Source organism: Pteropus medius, unplaced genomic scaffold (assembly GCF_902729225.1).
Source record: "Pteropus medius unplaced genomic scaffold, Ma_sr-lr_union100, whole genome shotgun sequence".
Classification (NCBI taxonomy): domain Eukaryota; kingdom Metazoa; phylum Chordata; class Mammalia; order Chiroptera; family Pteropodidae; genus Pteropus; species Pteropus medius.
The window spans coordinates 3,372,113-3,392,152 of record NW_024351647.1 but is presented as its reverse complement, the minus strand read 5'-3'; the positions used below and the strand labels follow the sequence as shown (position 1 = coordinate 3,392,152).

The following is a 20,040-nucleotide window of genomic DNA, read 5'->3' as shown; positions in this document are numbered from 1 at the left end:
GGAGGCCACATTCTTCAAAAATAATAACACCTCACCATTTTACCCACTGTCTTAATTTGTGCATATTTTGGCTGCTAAGCATTCTGCTTTTCTGCTACCATAATATAAACAATTGGGCTCCATTAGTTTGTATAATTTTCATTAACTTTAGAATTGTTAGGTTGAAATTGAACCATATTTTTTTTTGTTATTCTTGCTCTTTTTTCTTTTAAAATGCATCTGGCCTTTTTTTTTCCTTCTTTAAATGAATATATATATATTTTTTATTTCGGTATTTTTATTGTAATCATGGTTATAATTGACAGCTTTATAATACCAGGGGGCACAGTTGAGGTCTCTTTCCCTTTTCAAACACTCTTCCTGGTCTACTTTGTTTTTTTGCTGTCTGAGAAGAGGCAGAAGATCAGAGAGTTCCCGGTGGTGGTAGGATATTACATTCCATTGTAACTAGTAGTTTACATAGACAGTGCAACTAAATAGTCTGTAAAAACAATTGAAAAAGACTTTTCCTTTTCCTGTGCCAATCCAATATTTTCATAAATGTAGAGGAAAATGTTATGTTTTTAGAAACCCGAAATATTTGTACCCACTTTTTAATTGTTGATGTACTGATGTCAAACCACCACACTGGATATTTTTAGTACCTATCCTCATGACTGATGGTGTGTGTAGAAATCAGAAGTAAGGGTATCACTTCTGGCGGAACTGGAGTGAATTAGAAATTCTGTTTTCAAGACATTTTAAAATATTCACTTTTTAACCTTTTTTAAAATCTACCTCTTGCTGTATTTTGCAAGGGTGGGGATTTAATGCATGATGTCTACACATGTGTACATAATATTCTCTACCTTTTGTCTTTAATATTCCTCGGTTTTTAATTATTAAAGATGAGTATTTGAATTATAAATATTCTAGTTATACAGGAATAGGCAAAGCAGGCATATACCCTGAGGCAAAATTCTTCCATTATCCATAATCCTTCTGCCTCCTGCCTCCATTTCTCTGCTTTCTATCTTTATGTCGCCTCAGAAAACACACAGAGGCGTTCTTTTAAACCAACCTTCTCCTACCCACTTAAACCATAGAAATCCCTTCTCAATATGTATAGAGGCCTCTTCCTTGAAGTGGGATGTCATACTTGTCCTAAATATAATAAAGTGCTATCTTCAAGGCATTTCTGCATCCAAAACACTCCCCAGAAACCTGCCGAGCCCTCCCATCTAACCAGTCTGGATGTCACAAATCATAGCCCAGAAACTGCTTTATAGTGAATCATTAACATTGTCAGGAATGACTTGGCAGAGAAAAAAAAGCTTTCCATTAGAGAACTGAGGGAGAATATACAAATGACAGCATTGCCATTCCACTCATTGTTTTATAAAGCTCAGAAATGATTAGTAAGAGTTTATTACAGAGGAATACGACTGTGTATTTCATACAGAACATGCATTCTGCTAGGTATTTTTGTATCTTTTGCCCTTACATTTTGGAGCTTCGACATTTATTTTAAATATTTTGTTTTTAAAATTCTGCTTGCATTGCTGAGTGAAGTTTTTGTTATAGGGTGAATGAAAGTGGTAAAAAAACATATGTAGATGTATGCAAAATAGCTGACCCGATTATTTGTAAGTTAAAAGCCATTTTTGTGGCCACTTGTCTGGGGTCTCAATCCTCCTGTTTTGCCCAGCAGAGATGACTAAAAAGCACAGGATGCTGCACCAAGGATGGGCAAGAATGAGTTCAGATGTGTTTTCTCTGTCTTTGATGGTGGGTCTTGCATCCCTTTCTGAAGTTGGAGGTGAGAAGGGTTTGGAATTATTTCTGCTTTGTATTTTTCTGAGTTTACATTCTCCAACATTAGAACAGTTAACCAAGATCTGATTGCCTAATATTCCTTTGCCTCCTTTATCTTGTGTTGATGTGTGTTGTGGGTATGGTGGTACGCCACCGGATTCCCACTGGGATGGCGGCCCTCATTCCTTACCATTGGTTTTCTGTTGAGTGCTTCCCTCGGAATTGCCCTAAGCCAAAGGGGGCTATCTTTCCCAAAGTTACAACCTTTTCCTGGGTCCAGCCTATATCCAAAGATTAACATGCCTCACTTGGAGATATCTCGGTTTCAGAGCTCCCCATGAGACTGGCTGAGGTCTCTGTTCTGACTGCATTGCAATTCAACATATCTCTCTCTATGGCAAGTCCTGGTTGTTTCACTTCCTTACACATATCATATCTGAGAGCATTCCCCTAATAAACCATTTATACATCAATCTCAAGCTCAGCGTCTGTTTTACAGGAAACAACCTATCATAGTTAATACTGGGGATGGTCCTAGGAGGTAGGCTCTAAAATGAGATTCTGTAGTTAAATTATTGCCTGGCTGGCTGGTAATTAGGACTCTATCACTGGTGGTGAGTAGGGTATCAATAGACTTGGGATTTGACAGTGGTGCAATTGTTAAAGCTCACTGATCTTGAATATCATCAAAAGAGATATCATCAAAAGAGAATGCAGTGCAAGGTGTAATATCTCAGGTGTTTGAGAGTTTAGGAGTAAATAGTAATTAAAGGACTATAGAATTAGCTGTTGCTGCAAGCTATCCATGCATTGGAGAAGACATAAAAGGCTGAGGGTGATTAATCACCAAATTAAGGTGACGAATAAAAGCCAGAGGGCCCCCTTGGCAGCATAGAAAGAGATTCCCATCTCCTGCAGCTAGATAGTGAAAAAGTTGAGGATCTGACTCAGGACTTAATAATGAAAATAGATTATCTCCAGAGAAGGTTACATTTTTAACTCTAAGTTGTCCCTGCCTAGGGTTAGGCCCTGATTGGAAAGAGGTGGAATCCTGGGTCAATGCGCTTCAAAACTTGAATTCCCAGATTTCCCCGACCCTCTGAGCCTGCAGAAGTGGCTCACTCCTTCCTGTTAAATGCTAATGCTCCTCTCTTACTTGAAGAAATGCTGAGACCTCTGACCCATAAAATAACATATACCCCTTCCTTCAAAATCTACTCCCACCTCCCCTCTTGGTTACCAGAACAACAAGGATTAAGTCACAGCAAATTTCAGCTGGAGAAGTGTTGGGCATAAAGACCTACAAGTTCTAACCAATATGTGCCCATGAGGCCCAGGAAAACATGTATGGAAATTGGATTCTGAAGGTGCTGAATTAAGGGGGCAGAGCATAAAGTTAGAGAGGAGAGAGTTCATCGACATGGGAATACTATTCTGTGATAAGGATGTAATACTCTGTCAAAGACTCCAAGAGAAGGTGCTAATGTGTTACTATAATGACACTCTGAAGTTGAAAGCCAGTGATCGCCCACACCAAGTGAAGTAGAAGCTACCATGAATAGTAGAAGAAGGGATCAAAGGAGTCGGAGAAGTTGGAATTCTACAGTGGATGTACATTAAGACTAAAACCCACCACCTAAATGTGTTCAGTGGAAGGGCCTAGATGAAACTCTGTTTACCAAAATAGGGAATGAGTTGTTGAGAGGAACAAGAGTGTTATTGAAATGCTCAGTGACTGTCCATTGTAAGCCAGAGCTCATGGTAGGAGATGCTGTTATAGAAATAGTTTCCTTGATAATAATAGGGATGATAAGATACAGAAAAAATAGAGACCAGGAGGTGGTATTTTATCACCAGCAGCAAGATATATGCAATTATCATAATCAGTGACATATCTGGAGTAGCAGTTAGGGAGTCCTCACATGCAAAGAGTTATGGGAGATGGTTAACAGAACCTGAATCACTAAGGGCAAGATAGAGGATTAGCTTACAAGGTCACTACTCAATCTATAAAATCAAAGAAATTCTAGGATAGATGATCATAATGCCAAGAGCGACTCTTCTAATAAAAGGTCATGATCCCATGAAACTTGAGCCAGTTTTCAGACCCAAAAGTCCTGAGGGACGACCCTGAGCACCATCAGACATACATACAGTAATCACTGTCCTTTCCCAAGTGGACTTCTGGCTCATATACTTGAGTAGCTGTTCACTGAGGAAGGGGAATACCCTGATATTTTGATGGCTGTTAACCTAGACCCAAAGCATATTTTATAACTCCCTTAGTGTGAGGATGTCTAGGGCCAGGAAATAAAATTCTGGATCAGATATCAATTCAAAATAGGTCCACTGGGTCCATGAACCGACTCAGTGGTCACATTCCCAGCCACGGAAAATAAATTTGGAATGGAAATTTCTTGGTATTTTATAGAACCCCCCACATTTGTTCTTTGGTCTGTAGAATTAAACTCATCATAACAGGACAGCCAAGTGGAAGCCTCTGAAACTGCCTTTCCTCCTAGATAATAAAACAAATAAATATACCAGGGTGAATGGCAAAAATTAGTGCCAGCATTAGAGACCTAAAGGACAAGGGGTGGTGGTCCCCATTATACCCTTATTTACTTCAGCATTCTGTCCCTTGCAAATACCAGACTGATCCTGGAGGATGATACTGGACTACTGCAAGCTCAGCTAAGTGGAAGCAGTTGCAGTGCTGTACAACATGTGGTATCTTTGCTAGGTCAGTTTACCTTGCCTGAAGTACATGGCATGCAGTTTTTAATCTGATAAGTGTGCTTTTCTATTTAAAAAAAAAAAATCTTTATCAGGAAGATGCACTAGAGCAATTGGCTTTCATGTGGAGTGGACAACAATGTACATTTGCAATCTTTTCCCAGAGCCATGTCATCTCTCTAGTGCTATGTCATAATATAGTCCAAAGGGATCTGGATTGTCAGAACTTGATATAGAACCTCACATTAGTCTGCTACATCAATGATATTATGTTAAAACAGATAAACAAGAAGAGATAAGTATGTTGAAAACTTTGAAAAAGATACTTGTGCTCTAGAAGGCAGGAGATAAACACTCTGTTAAAATTTAGGGTTTCACCATGTCAGAAAAAATTTTAGAGGTCCAGAAAAGATTTTAGGGATTTGGGGATGTCATAACATTTTCTTCAAAGCAAATGGAAAATTATTATATCTCGCATATCTCACAATCCCTGTTTAGGTGCCTTTGGATTCTGGAGGTTGCATATTCCACACTTACGAATCCTACTCCAATGCACTTACCAAGTTACACAGAAGATGTCTAGATGTGAATAGGGTCCTGGGCAGGAAAATGCTCTCTAGTAGGTTCAGGTTGTAGCACAACCAGCCCTTCTGCTTGGGCCATACAACCTGGCAGACTTTCTGTTATTAGGATTATAAGTGGTGAGAAGACATGCTGTGTAGAATTTATGGCAAATTACAATAGGAGAATCAGAACATTAAACCCATGAGTTCTGAAGAAAGGTCACATGCTCTACAGCAGAAAACTTCACACCATTTGAAAAATTGTTCCTGGTGTTTTTTTATTGGCCCTGATACTGACCCTAGGAGACTATATGACCAAGTGGCCAGAAGTGCCCATCATGATCTAAGCCCTGAAACAATCCATTGTGATATGAAAGTACTACACTTCTAGTCAGAAACTGGCAGGACCAGAAGACATCATCAAGCTCCTTGAGCAGGTGGACAATATTTCTATGAATCCACCACTGTTACATCAAGTGCCTTTCCCTTAGCTCACATGGAAGGCTAGCTACATAGGAATGACTGTTTTGATTAGCCAATCAAGAAGAAGGAGGGCATGTTTGGTTCATAGCTCTGTGTGTAACTGCATGCTAAAAGTAGACTGTTTCTGCCCTAGAGCCCCACTCAGGGGCACCCGGAAAGCCCATAATAAAGGGAAATCCTCCCAATGAGCATAACTTTAAATGCTATACCTGGTCATTGACATTGTGTGGAAAGAGAAGAAGCTCTAGGTTATAATATATATGGACTCATGGGCAGCAGCAAAATGCTTGAATATTTGGGTAAGGTCCTGGAAAGAGAAAGATGGGTGGGCTCAAGAAGTTTCAGGAAAGAAGCATTTATAAGAACATGTGAGTATGGTACAGAGTGTGAAGACTTGCATGTCAAATACTCACCAGAGACCATCTACCATGGAAGATGTACTAAATGATGAAATAGGTGGAATAACAAGCCAGTGGACATCAGCTAGCCTCTTCCATTAGCACCCCAAGTGCTGGCACAATGGAAAAATAAATAGAATATCCATGGTGCCAGGGATGGAAACAATGCATGGGCCCAGCAGCATGGGATCCCGCTCACCGAGGCTGATGTAACATCTATTACGCCAAATGTTAAATCTGCAAGCAATGGAAACCAATACAAAGCCTACAACATAGCACCATTTCTTGAGAAGATCAACTGGCTATTTGTTAGCAAGTCCATTACAATAGATCCTTTCTACCCTAGAAGAGCAACAATTCATCTTGACTATGATAAACAATGCTCCAGATTTACCTTTTTTTTCCTTTTCATCCACAGAGTCTGTATCAGTTTTCTAAACTGCATTATAATTTACCACATACATAGTGGCCTAAAATAACACACATTTATTATCTCACAGCTTCTGTAGGTTAACAGTCTGCACATGGATTAACTAGGTTTTCTGCTTCAATGTCTTATAAGGCTGCACTGCAAATGTCCACCAGTGTTTTAATCTCATCAGTGGCTTGACTAGGGAAGGATTCATTTACAACTAGTGCCATTATCTGAAGGCCTACAGAATAGTTAATATTCTGACACAGGATTCCACTTCACACTGCATTGGATCAAGGTTATGTGTAGTGGATGTATAACCATGGGATTCACTAGTACTACCACACACCATACAAAATCTGCTGGTCTATGAAGCAATAAAACAGTTTTGTCTAAGATAAATAAGGCATCAGCTTGGAGATGATACTCTGAGAGGATGGGTCACCATCTTCCATGATACAATATATAAACTAATCAATGACTATTTTATGATGCTATGTACCCAAAAGGTAGAATCCACAGGCCTGGAAACTGAAGGTAAAAGTAGGAGCCATCATTTCTTTTTTTTTAAACTGTCACTTCCAGCGATGGTTAAAATTCCAGTGACTAACAATTACTTAGGAATTTGTACCTACAACTCTGCAAATCTTGAGGTCCTGGTTTACAAAGGGGAACACTTCCACAATGGTACACAGTAGGAGTCCTATTAAACTTTAAGCTATGATTGACACTCCCTGAGAACAGCAGGTAAGGAAAAGAGTCACTATCCTGGCAGGGGTCACTGACCTTGACCATTAGGAGGAGGTAGGGCTGCTTGCTATTACACAATGAGGACAGGAAAAATATATTTAGCATTCCTTTTGGTATTCCAATGCTTATGGCAAGTGGACAAGTGCATCAGATATATCCTGAGAAGGGAATAGTGAGCAGAGCTTAAAGATAAGGATCTGCCAAAGGAAACAAAAACAATAACTCAAAAATATATCTGCACCCCCATGTTCATAGCAGCATTATTTACAATAGCCAGGAATGGAGACAACCTATGAGTCCATTGACAGATGATCGGATAAAAAAGATGTGGTACATATATACAATGGAATATCATTCAGCCATGAAAAATGAGAAAAAATCCTGCTATTTGCGACAATATGGATGAACCTTGAGGGCATTATACCAAGTGAAATAAATTAGAGAAAGACGAATACTGTGTGATTTTATTTTATATGTGGAATCAAAACAAACAAACAAAATAAACATAACTAAACTCATAGAGAAAGAGATCAGACATGTGGTTGCCAGAAGTGGGGGTGGGGAAAGGGAGAACTGGAAGAAGGTGGTAAAAAGGTACAAACTTTCAGGTCCATAAGTACCAGGAATGTAATGCACGACACGATGACTATAGTGGCCACTGCTGTATCATGTAGAAGAAACTTAAGAGAGTAAATCCTGAGTTCTCATCACAAGGAAAAAAAATTTCCCATTAAAAAAAATTGTATCTGTATGAGATGATGGATATTAACTTACTGTGGTAATCATTCCACAATATATGTAAGTCAAAGTGTATGCTTTGAAACTCATACAGTGATATATGTCAATTATATCTCAATAAAACTGGAAAAAATAAAAATTATATCAGCATCCATGTGCTAAAAATATATTCACGATGACCATGATGAGAAAGAAAGAATTTGTAGCAAGAATTGCAATAAATTCTACTCATAATTTTTCCTGCCAAAAGACAAAAAGATAGGGATCCGATCTGGGTCACTCTCTTGCTCACCCTCTCTGATAAACTAGCAATCAGAAAGGATGATCACTGGGTGAGGGAATCTAGAATGGGCAACAGAGGAGGGAGATTAGTATGAATTGTGGCCACGAGACTTGCTGTAGCAGCAGCTGTAGTTCATCTCACTAAGCTTCCTCTTGTCAGTTTTTTCAGGAAAAAAAAATTAACTAGAATCCTGGAGGAGCTACATCAATATGTGCTGAACTTACTATCTGAAGCAGGTGCATGTAAGTGGTGAAAGAAGCTTATTGTAGTGGATGCAGGGGTGTGCTGCCCAGAACTTCACTGCAGGACCAAGACACTCATTCCGCAACTGCCTGGAGTGTTGCCTCCTGATGACTCATACCTGAGTTCAGTCCAGGGCTGTGTTCTGCCAAAGGTAACCACTTTGCCCCCAGGTAATATCCTCTTCTTGGGGGCAGCTCTCATCCAATGCTTGGTTAATGCAGGGCTGCAGAGGCCTCGCCCTCTTTACTCAGTTTGAGACATCTTTACAGGGCCATCCCAGATTCAGCACACTAGTGGGCTTACTGGGGCCTCTCCTTCAATCTAATTATACCTCACCTCTCCACTTCCTTTACTCTCTTACAGGTATTGCACTGGAGAGCAATTCCCAATAAACCACATGCATGTAAATCTGTCTCAGGTCTGCTTACGAGGAACCTAATCTGCAAAATCATGAAACTTTTAGAGTGAAAATTTTTGACAGAATGAACTGGATTGTTCACTAAAACAAACTGCCCAACCATTCACTTCTCTTCATTGATTCGACTGGCTACTGTTTGGGAGGACACATCCTGGGCATAAACTCCTCTGTGAAAATATAGTTATAAGTTACCGAAGATATTTTAAGGACCAGTTTTAAACTCAAAATATCATTTAATGTTTTTCTTTCATTTTGTTTGAGTGAGACAACATACCTTAATGCTAAAAAATGTTGCATTCTCTCTGCATTGTAAGTGTAGTAAAGGAAGCTGGTTTGATCAATATATTTTCTATAAACATGCATATTACATATATACTGTAAATTAAATTTACCACCTTCATAAAAGGCAATTGTACCACATCTTGCATATCTAGCTGTCTATGAGGATAAAAATATATTGAACTACAAGTGGTTAAACACAGTAAAAAAGTGCCATCCTGTGTAAAACTCAACTAGGCAAAGGCAGACAGAACTAATGTGATTTGACACCACAGAGCCCTGCTTCACCACCTTGCTCTTGGCAGAATTCCCACTGAAGTTCACATGTGCCTTACTAGAGCAAGGACCACAGGATAGAGTTCACGAATTTCCTTCAGTGGAAATCTGTGTAAGTCAGACTTTATTCCTTGGGCTCTCTTCACATCCCAGTATAAAATTTACATATAAAAATTTAGTTAGATGTAGGCAGAGCCTGGAAGAAAACAAAAGAGGGTAAAAAACATCACGAAGACTCATTCTTGGCTGGTAACCAAGTGGGTTGCATCACCACATTTTTTGACATGATTCTCAAATGTGATATAGGGTATATGAAAGACTATATATACGGAAAATGATCACTCAGCTTTCATCAACCTAGAAACAACTTTAGTCATGGAACTGACTCTGTAACATTCTGATTTCTTAACAAAGAAAAAATGAGGTGATTTACTCCTCCTAATATTTCTAAAAAATATTTGGATGGAACTAAAATGTCCGTGGGTAACTACAAAAAGTAAGTGTTCATCATTCCTACATCTTAGAGCAAGGCTAGTTTGTATTTGAATAGAAATCCATTTACAGGATAGTTCATCTTTTTTTTAAAGGTTTTATTTCCAAATATAAAAATCATATATGTCCATGGTGTAGACAATTAGGAAAATACAATGCAGTCACAAAATGTATTTTATGATTTTTGAATTATGTTGGAAATGCTTGTGTTATAATATCAACTGGAAAGAAGGGGACAGAAAATTGTATTATTATACATACAGTATATACTATAATGTACCTATTTTCCTACTGTGAAACACATATGTGCTTTCTAATTATTCACTAATTAAGATACTACTGTGATAAATACTTTTGTTCTTAAGATTTCCCCACATTTTGGATTATGTTTGAAGGGTGTAGTAAACAACTGGGTCAGAGGTATGGGCATTTTAGTGTTTTAGCATTTTGACAATTGGTGTTTTATACATCGTTCCTACCAATGTATAGAAGTATTCATTTCACTTTATATGGTGGAACCGAGTCTGAAGGATAAAATATATAGTGTTAGCTAACACCTCTATCATGTCACACACATAATTATCATTTCTTTTTTATGGTAATAATAATTAAGATCTAGTTTCTTATTAACTTTGAAGTTTATAATGTAGTATTGTTGACTATGATCATTGTACTGTGCCTTAGATCTCCAGGACTTACATATGTAATTGTTGCAAGTCTGTACATTTAAACGCTGTCTTCTCAATTCTCTCAGCCCCCCAGCCCCTTGTAACTACCCTTCTACTCTGTTTTTATGACTTTTGGCTTTTTTAGATTCCACAAATAAGTGAGATCATATAGTATTTGTCTTTCTCTGACTTATTTCAGTTAGCATAATGCCTTCAAGGTCCATCCATATTGTCGCAAATGACAAGATTTTTTTATTTTTTTGTGTGTGTGGCTGAACTATACACATACACACACACACACAGATATATAACATGTAATATATATGATATAATATATATCAATATATATCACATCTTCTTTATCTATTTATTGGTTAATGGACACTGAGGTTGTTTCCATATCTTGGGTTCTGTGAATAATGTTGCAATAAACATGGGAGTACAGGTATCACTTCACTATCTTGTTTTCATTTATTTATTTACCTTTCTTTTTATCAGCAGAAATCTGTCTCAATTTTATACAACATATATTTTATACTAGTTTGGGAAGACAATACTTTGTATTGCAATTCTAAAATATAATCTCTTAAAAATATAAAATAAATTTTAAAAACAGGTATACCCATGATTATCAGAGCAAACAGGGACATATCATTACCCTATCTGTAGCGTACAATGGGGAATTATCACCAGGGCTGGTGACATAAATTGTTGGGCACAGCGCAAAATAAAAAGGTGGAGTTACTTGCTCAAAACTTATTAAGAATTTTAAGATTGTGACAGTAGAGCACTGAACCAAGTGTGAGGTCTTTTTGAGTGTGGGGTCCTGTGCGACTGCATAGGTTACATGCCCATGAAGCTGACTCTGATTATTAAAATACCTGGGTTCCAGAACTTTTCTCTTCTTATCAAATAAATATCAACACTATTTTTGTCTACTTTCTCTATTTTTTTTTTTAATTTTAGAAGAACCTAAAGTCTACAGTAGGTAGAGTAAAATTTAGTGGTCTTGAGCTCTTTATCTGCTATCCTATTATTCTGACATGAGCTTTAGAGGGAAGGGTTAAAGAAAAATAAAATCTAGAAAGTTTACATTTAAGGACTTGAAGAGGTTTTAGTTCTTTGCTCAGAATTAGCTAGTGTTAATGTTACTGATTTAATCTTTTCTTCTAATCATTTAAGAGAGTCCCCTGTTTACAGGCAAAAGGTGTCAGTTTAAGAAAGAAACAAACATTTGATCTAAATACCTACTAGGAAAAATAGTAAAGAATGTTACACAAACATCTGTAAAATGCATAGAAAATCACAATTAATGCAGAGAGAAAGGGAGAGGGTGGAAGGAATAAAATAAATCTAGGATTTAGCAAGAGACAGCTATATCCCTGGCATTTTGATGAAGTAGCTGAGTGACAAGTGGCCATCAGGTGCTACTGCTTAACTCCAAGGAGCTTAGAATGGCCACAGATATAAGAAATCGCCTAACAGCTGAAATCCTGCCTATACAAAGAGCAGTTCCAGATGGAGCCCATGAACTAAAGAAGGAGAATCTCTCTTGCTGTTGCCTGAAAAGAATCTATATTTATAAACTAGCTTTAAAGCAAACAAGCCTAGGGAGCATCGCTGAGGGAAAACAGAATAATGGCGTCTGTGATAGTCTCACTAATGAACAGGGGTCATACCTCTTAGATGGATATTAATTTTCATACTAGACTATATTTTACAGTGCTACATGATAGAATAGAAGCTTTATTCAGAGGTGCATAGATGACCACCTCATGCAGTATGATTTGCTTGATACCGAAAAGACATTACCAGCCAAACTTCAATTTTTTACCTATTGGTCAAAGTCTGGAATTCTGTAATAAAACTAGTATCCTTAGAGTTATGTTCTAAAAAAGTTGAGTTGCAGTGTAGTATTAACATACTTCCTGAAGGAACGGAATATCTTTGTCTTGTTTACCCTTTCTATTAGTCTAATTAAAATCTAATTTTTAAATTCCAGAGTGGCGATATAGTCGATTCTTTTTCTCTTTCTCTCCCTCTTCCTCTCCCCCTTTCTCGCTCTTTCTCTCTTTATTCAGATGGGTGGACACAGAAACACAGGGTATGGATAGAACTTATGTCTAAAGCCCAATAAAAAAGAAAAAGAGGGATCCCAATCAGAGGAAGACGACCATTTTTCTATCACTTCAAGAAGATTTTGTAGAAAGAGAGGAGAGCTGTCACCCTGCAGGCCCTCAGAAAAATGAATCCTTTCTTGTCAGGCCAGAATAAAACTTCCTTTAGGGGGCCAAAACAGACCAAGAGCAGCCCGACTGATTGTGAACCCTGTTTCCACAGACCTTCCTATGGAGTGGACCACGTGGGCAAAGGCCAGCAGTCTAATCACAGCAGCTCACTGAATTATACTAAAGGTTAGCCAGGGTTTTAGGAGCAGGGCAAAAAATAACCATTCAAATTTTAAAAAGTATATTGCTAACAACCAGACATATACTCATATTTCAGATATTGTTTTGGTACCTACATCTAAACTGCTATATTTAATCAACTTGCTCCAACCACCTTTGCATCTATGGCTTGCAGACTTTATAGCATGTTATGGAATAATTTGACACAAAAACAAAAAAACAAAAACATGGTAACAAAGTGATATTTTGCTTAGATGGCCCTAGGTTCCAGGAAGGGAAGCTTCTGGGAATTGAATTTGAGACCTGACTAGTGCATATTCTTTTTGCTGCATTATTTCTGAGAGGAGCTCCCTGGAGAAGGTAGGATAACACACAGAAAACCAAGGAGAGAAATCCATGTACCCTGTGACCAGGGGCCTTGGAGTCCTTACAGATAATATCTGTGTAGATTTCTAAGCTGTTGAGGTTGGAAACTGTGCCATAAATTTTGTTTAACCTCTATAAAACACTTTGCACAGTTTTTAATTGTTTTAATCTCAATAATAAAGATCTGTTTACAAAACATAATCTTGCAAAAGTCTTTTGTTTTCTTTCTGGCATGCTTTTTAAAGTAAGATTCAACCTCTAATTCATAGGTCTTTCCAGCAGGTTCACGTAAAACATTTGGCACCTTGCAAAGGCATAGGCTATCAATTATCTCTGGGAATATAATCAGAAATAACCACTTTTCTCAGAAATAGCTTAATGACTTAAAGAAATTATTTTTGACTCCTAAAGCATTCAAGTGTTCTTCTTAACATATCTAGAAAGCTTGAATAAGTGGTTGTAGAGCATTTTGAGGAATATCCTGGGAGAATATTAGAACTAAACTTGGGGTCCACCCTAACTGTGTTACTTGGGACAAATTACTTGCCTCACTAAGCCTCAGGTTTTTAAATTCTTTTTCAACTATAAAATGCAGACAATAATATCTGCTTTGCCTACCTCACAAGCTATTATAAAGACTAAGTTAACATATAGGTGAAAGAACTTCAAAAAGTACAATATATGTGTAAGTATTTTTATGTTTATCAATAAGGAGGATATAGCTCACTGATTAAAGGATAAAGTTAAACATTGCACTGTAGTCATTAATGACAGTATATTCTAATCTTTTTGAATAGTGAGATATGTTAACTTTGATTCTGGTACTCTTTATATACAAAAGTGAAATCAAAACTAAAGTGATGTTAAGCATTTTTTAAAGAGGGATTCACCATGATAAACTTCAAAGACCTTATATTATTATTCATCTTTTTTTCCCCCTCAGTGTCTAGGTAATTTCTGGCATATTATGGCTACTCAATAAATCTTTAATGAACAGAAGGTTAAGAATTTGAGGATCACTCAGAAATACACTCAGTTTACAGTTAAAACTAGAACACAAATATAATTTTAAGTTGGAATTATTTTTACATATTGAAATATTGATACCAGTGAGTATAGGCGCCTGCTTAAAGAACAAGGAATTTTTTGTGTGTGACAGAAGGTCCCATTTAAAAAGTTTTATTTATCATAAATATTCAAAAAAACTTGAAACTTATATTTGTCAGCAAGAAGGTATTGTTCTTTGGATGCGTACAACACAATAGGTGTTTTTTGCCTATTTTGTCTGAGGTATTTCGATGTTAAAAAAATACATGATCCTATATCTAAAAAGTGAACACACATTCCAAGCGTGTTGGGGCAAGCCACTAACTCCCCATTTAAAACAAATCTCATTTTATTTTCAGAGCAAGAATGGAAACTGTCTGTTTTGATTTAAATCTGTCCCAGAGCAGTTTCCATGACTTAACGCAGGCACAGATGAATTATAAACCTAGGAACAAATAAACAAATGAATACCCAAGTGGCTTGGAACAATTGAACCACTGCATGGTTTCCAGTGGGTGCATCCTTCTCCCCAATCCTGCATTATAATTAAAAGGGTACAATAGAAAGAAACCTGGGACAATGGCATGGGGGGAGAATGCTAAAATAATGAGAAGAAAAACCTGGAACAATCTGTTTAATAACCTCATAGCATTGTTCACATCAGAGTGACAAATAGTATAATATGGTAGAGCTCTGTGTCCTCTGGCTGTGCAGCACTGCCTCCACACTTCTTTACTGTGCCAGAACTACTTAACTTCTTCTTACAGCCCTCACACACATTAAGTCGACAAGGGATGGAGGAATCCTGCCATTGCAGCATAGGAAAAATAGGAGAGTGATGAAGAATTGGGTCAGACCGGTCAGGGGACAAAGATAAATCTTGACTGGACATATAAGGGGTAATACAGATACGTGACATAAAATCCAGATATTTTAGTTTTTAGTTCTATGTGTAAGCAATAATCAATGTCCTAATTTTCTTCCACTGGAGTTTCAGGCTAAAATGATTTTATTAAATCTCCTAATTGGACTCGAAGGCGCATTACAATAGCCAGGACATTTGAATTAATAGAAACAAAATAAAACAAGCAATGCTAGAAAAGGAACTTTGACATATTGTAGGATATGCCTTTTGGTGGGTGTGAAAGTTATAGTGAGGAATGTTGAGGGGTACAAAGGGCAGAGTGCTTGGCACTCTCTTATAAGAGATATATAATTTGAAGTTGGCCACTCATTCATTGCGTGACTCAAAAAAACCAGGATTGACAACCTATGTGCCTACAGGGATAGTACATAATAAGTGCACACATTGTGCCAGATATAAAAAGGGAGCGGCAGGGATTTTGCTTTTGTCCACGACAGACTAGCCCTCCCACAGAACAAATATAAGAGGTAAATTTTAAAAAAAAGATTTAACACATATACATACAATCAGAAAACCGCTGTTTGAAGGCATACGAGCAGTCAAAACATCGCCCCCAAAAGGAAACACCTTTAGATGAGTCCAACCTTACCTGCTCTTACTCTATTCCTTAGAATTATTGTTGGAGTTAAGGTTATATTTAGGGTTAGAGAGTGCAGATTGCAAGCACAGCTCATGGAGCCTGAACTGAAAGCATTATTTAGAGCTTGCAGCAGTTTCAGTGGGTTGGTCAGAAAAAGTTGAAGTTTTGGCTTACTAGAAGAGCCAAGACTCAAGGGGCCAAAAGAAACTGCAAAGAAGTAAATCCAATGAACTAGATTAAGTCTTCATTTAATGTCATGGATAGGTTCTTGGAAACTGTCACTTTAGGTGAAATGTAGTATAAGAAAACCAATTTTACCATAGCGTAATCGATATACGCAACAGTTAAGTTCTTCTGGCATATTTCTGGTCACAAAAACATGACCAAACCTCTAAGTAAAAGCTTAAAAACTTTTAATATTAAACACTGAAATAAGTGTGAGCTACATTAATAAAAACAAATGTGATAATTATTTTCTAACCCACTTATTTCAGTTCAGGGTTTCCAGTGAGTAGAACACCTTCTGGCAGCTCAGGAAGCAAGGCAGGACCCAATCCTCAATAGGATGCCTTTTATCACAAGGCACCCTTAGACCACAGCTCCACTCACTCAGACTGGGATGATTTAGACACCCAATCACCTCATGTGTACATCTTTCGGGATGTAAGAGGACACTGGAGTACCTGAAGACAATCCATGCTGCCATGGAGAGAACGTGCAAATCACACAGTGGCTCCTGTTAGGAACTGATTTTTTTTTTTCTCGTCAACATTATAACAAAACAATGTTATCTGAGAACGTACTTACTGTATATGGAATTTCTCCTTGAGACATGTGCAACTCCTATAGATGGAAAACTTACCAGAGAATTGTAGTTATTAAAGATGGAAAACTTACCAGAGAATTGTAGTTATTTTTTTTAAAAAAGAACCAATAGGAAATTCTAGAATTGAAATTAGACACTCAGTTGATGGGTTTAACAGCAGATTAAAGGAATGAAAAGCAAAACTCAAATAGTAGAAAATACCCAGGTTGAAACATGAAATGCAACAAAGATAAAATAGTAGAAAAAAATAAAAGACGTATGAGACATGGTGAAGCATGTCCTAATGCATACGTAATTGGAGCCTCAAAATGACATGAGATAAAATATGGAGCAAGATATTTAAAAATACATTGGCTCAGCATTTCCAGAAGTGTTGGATCTATTGAGCTGCAGATCCAAGAAGTTCTACAAATCCCAAACAGAATAATATTATAACCTTCAAAGAAGCAACAGCTGACTTTTGAAGAGAAATCAAGAAATCTAGAAGAAAAGATGATATCTTTGAAATGTGAATATAAAATAATTAACAGCTTTGAACTCTATATCCAGAGAAAACATTCTTCAAGAATCAAGGAAAAATAAAGAAATTTTCAGGCAAAGAAGAATGGAAAAAATTCACTCTCTATACTTAAAAGATAATGGGAGCTTTCTGGGCAGAGGGAAAAGAATAGCAGATGAATGGAAATGCAAGAAGAAATGAAGAGCACTAGAAAAGATAAATAAGTAAGTAAATGTAAGTTAATTTTTAAAAAGCAATAATAATGATATCTTTAAAATTTAGGTAGAATTATGATGTATAACCACGAAAGCATTAAAAAAGGCGGGGTGGTGGTGGTGAATATAGTTACGGTGCTAACTTAGAATAATAAAAATACTCGAATAATCCAAAAGAGAATAAGAAAAAAAAAAAAAACCAGGATGAGATAAATAGAGAAAAAAATAGGTCGGCGACTTAAATCCAAATATATTGGTAATTATATTAAAAATAAATAAACTATATACTTTTAATTTGACTACATAAGCATAAAAAGACTATGATTGCCAGACTTGATTAAACAAACAAACAAACAAAAACTATAACCTGTTACAAAATGTATATCATAAACATAAGGCTATAAAATGGTTAAAAGTAAAAAGGTGGAAAGAAATTTATTATACTAATACTGATCAAAAAAAGTTGGTGTATTTCTACTGATATCAGATAAATAAGACAAAGTTAAATTTGTGTTACTACTTTCTAAATTTGTTGCAATCTGATTAGAGAACATAATGCATATGATTTTAATCCTTTGAAATTTTTTGAGACTTGCTTTATGATCTCCCAGTATATGTTTAGTACACGTATGTGTGTGTTTGATGATATTGTTGCTCAATTCTTCTTTAGAAAGAAATCTGTTAAAATTGCCAGCTATAATTATGGATCTTCTATTTCTCCTTTAGGTTTTATCATATTTTGCTTTATGTATTTCGAAGCATTATCCTTAGTTGCATATAAATTTAGAGCTATTATATCTTCCAGTTGACTTGACTATTTTACATTTGTAAAACGTTCCTCTTTATTTCTAGTAAATATGCATACCTTCCAATGAGAAAATTATAAATTATTACTGGGAGAAATAAAAATAAACTAAATAAACAGAGACATATATTATGTTTATGGGTTGGGAAAATTAATACCGAAAAGATGTAATCCTCTTCAATATGTGTGTGTGTGTTAAAAAAAAAAGCAATCCCAATAGAAATTCAAGCAGTTGTGTGTGTGTGTTTGCAAATGAAAAGACTAATGCTAAAATTTATATAGAAATGCAAAGGCCAAAGACAGCAAATAAAATTGGAAAAACGTGAAAATTGTTGGCCTTACCTACACATATGATCACTTAATTTATGACTAAGTTACTATTGTAATGTAGTAGAGAGAATCTTTTTAATTAATGATACTAGATCGATTGGATGTACATTTATTTTAAAAAGACAGTTTTCTTATTTCGTATCACACACAAAAAATCAGTTCCATACAGATGTAATTGTGGAAGTTTTAAACAATAAAACTTCTATTGTTTTTTTTAATGCCTATAGCACCTGGTATTTCTAGGTGGTCTCCCATCCAAGTACTAACCAGGCTCGACCCTGCTTAGCTTCTGAGATCGGATAAGATCGAGCACGTTCAAGGTGGCATAGCTGTAGACCTAAACAATAAAACTTCTAGAGGATAACATAGCACAGGGCCAGCAAAATATGATCTAGAGGACAAATCCATCCTGTCACCTATTTCTGTAAATATTTATTTGAATATAGCCACACCCATTTATTTATATATTGTCTCTGACAGTTTTGGTGCTATAATGACAGAGTTGAATAGTTGTGACATAGAGCATATGACTTACAAAGCAAAAATATTTACTATTTGGTCCTTTACAGAAAAAGTGCAGTCCTCATCATAGAAGAATATCATCATGTCCTTCTGAGAAGTAAGAATACAAAAAGTACAAATCATGAGTAAAACGACTGTTAAATTGTACTTCATTATTATTAAGACATTTATTAAGGAGGAGTGGGAGAACATTATCGTAGTATGCATCCAACTGTGGTACATTCTATTATTTGTTCACTGCTTTTTATCCCTGCTTACCCCTCCCCACTTAATCCTCTCTTCTAGGGAGAGTGTATTCCCCTGCTCCAGTGACTTGATCTCTTGACTTGTTTTGGCCAACGGCATGTAAATAGACATGATGTTTTTCATAACTGAATAGATACTTCTAGAGGCATTGATGGTTTCTTCTAGCCCCATCTCTTACTTTGAGCTTCAATCATGAGAACAGGATTTCTCAGAGAGTAGGCCTATCTATAGTTTGTTTTCTAGAATGAGAAGATCCATTAAGCCATGCTAAGCCGAGAAAAGTTGAGCCCCGCCTAGTCTAGCAATATCTAGAAGAGCTGCAATCAACATGTAAAGTGAGAATGAAATATATGTTCATTGTTCTAAGTCAGTGAGATTTTGAGGTTGTTTATTAAGTAAATAACTTCATGAAAGCTTATACTATTACATAAACAAAGCATATAGTTCTCCCTTCCCCAATTTTGCAAACCATTGAGAAAAATAAAAAAAAAAAAACAATTAAAAATGTACAATAAAGGAGGATAACCAAAATAGCCAATAAGCATATAACAAGTTGCTCAAAATGCAACTTAAATGCAAAATAAAACTAAAAAGAGATATTACTATATGCTCACCAGAATGGCTAAAATGAAAAAAAAAAAACTGACAATATTAAATGTTGACAAGGATGTGGAACAACTCTAACAAATGATACTAGTTGGAGAGTAAATGGGTATAGTAACTTTCAAAAACAACTTG

General features: G+C 36.4%; 1 pseudogene; it reads right to left on the bottom strand.

The window, feature by feature from the left end:
- Positions 1–18,752: 18,752 nt before the first annotated feature.
- On the bottom strand, positions 18,753–18,871 carry LOC120587295 (uncharacterized; annotated as a pseudogene).
- Between the last annotated feature and the right edge of the window lie 1,169 nt (positions 18,872–20,040).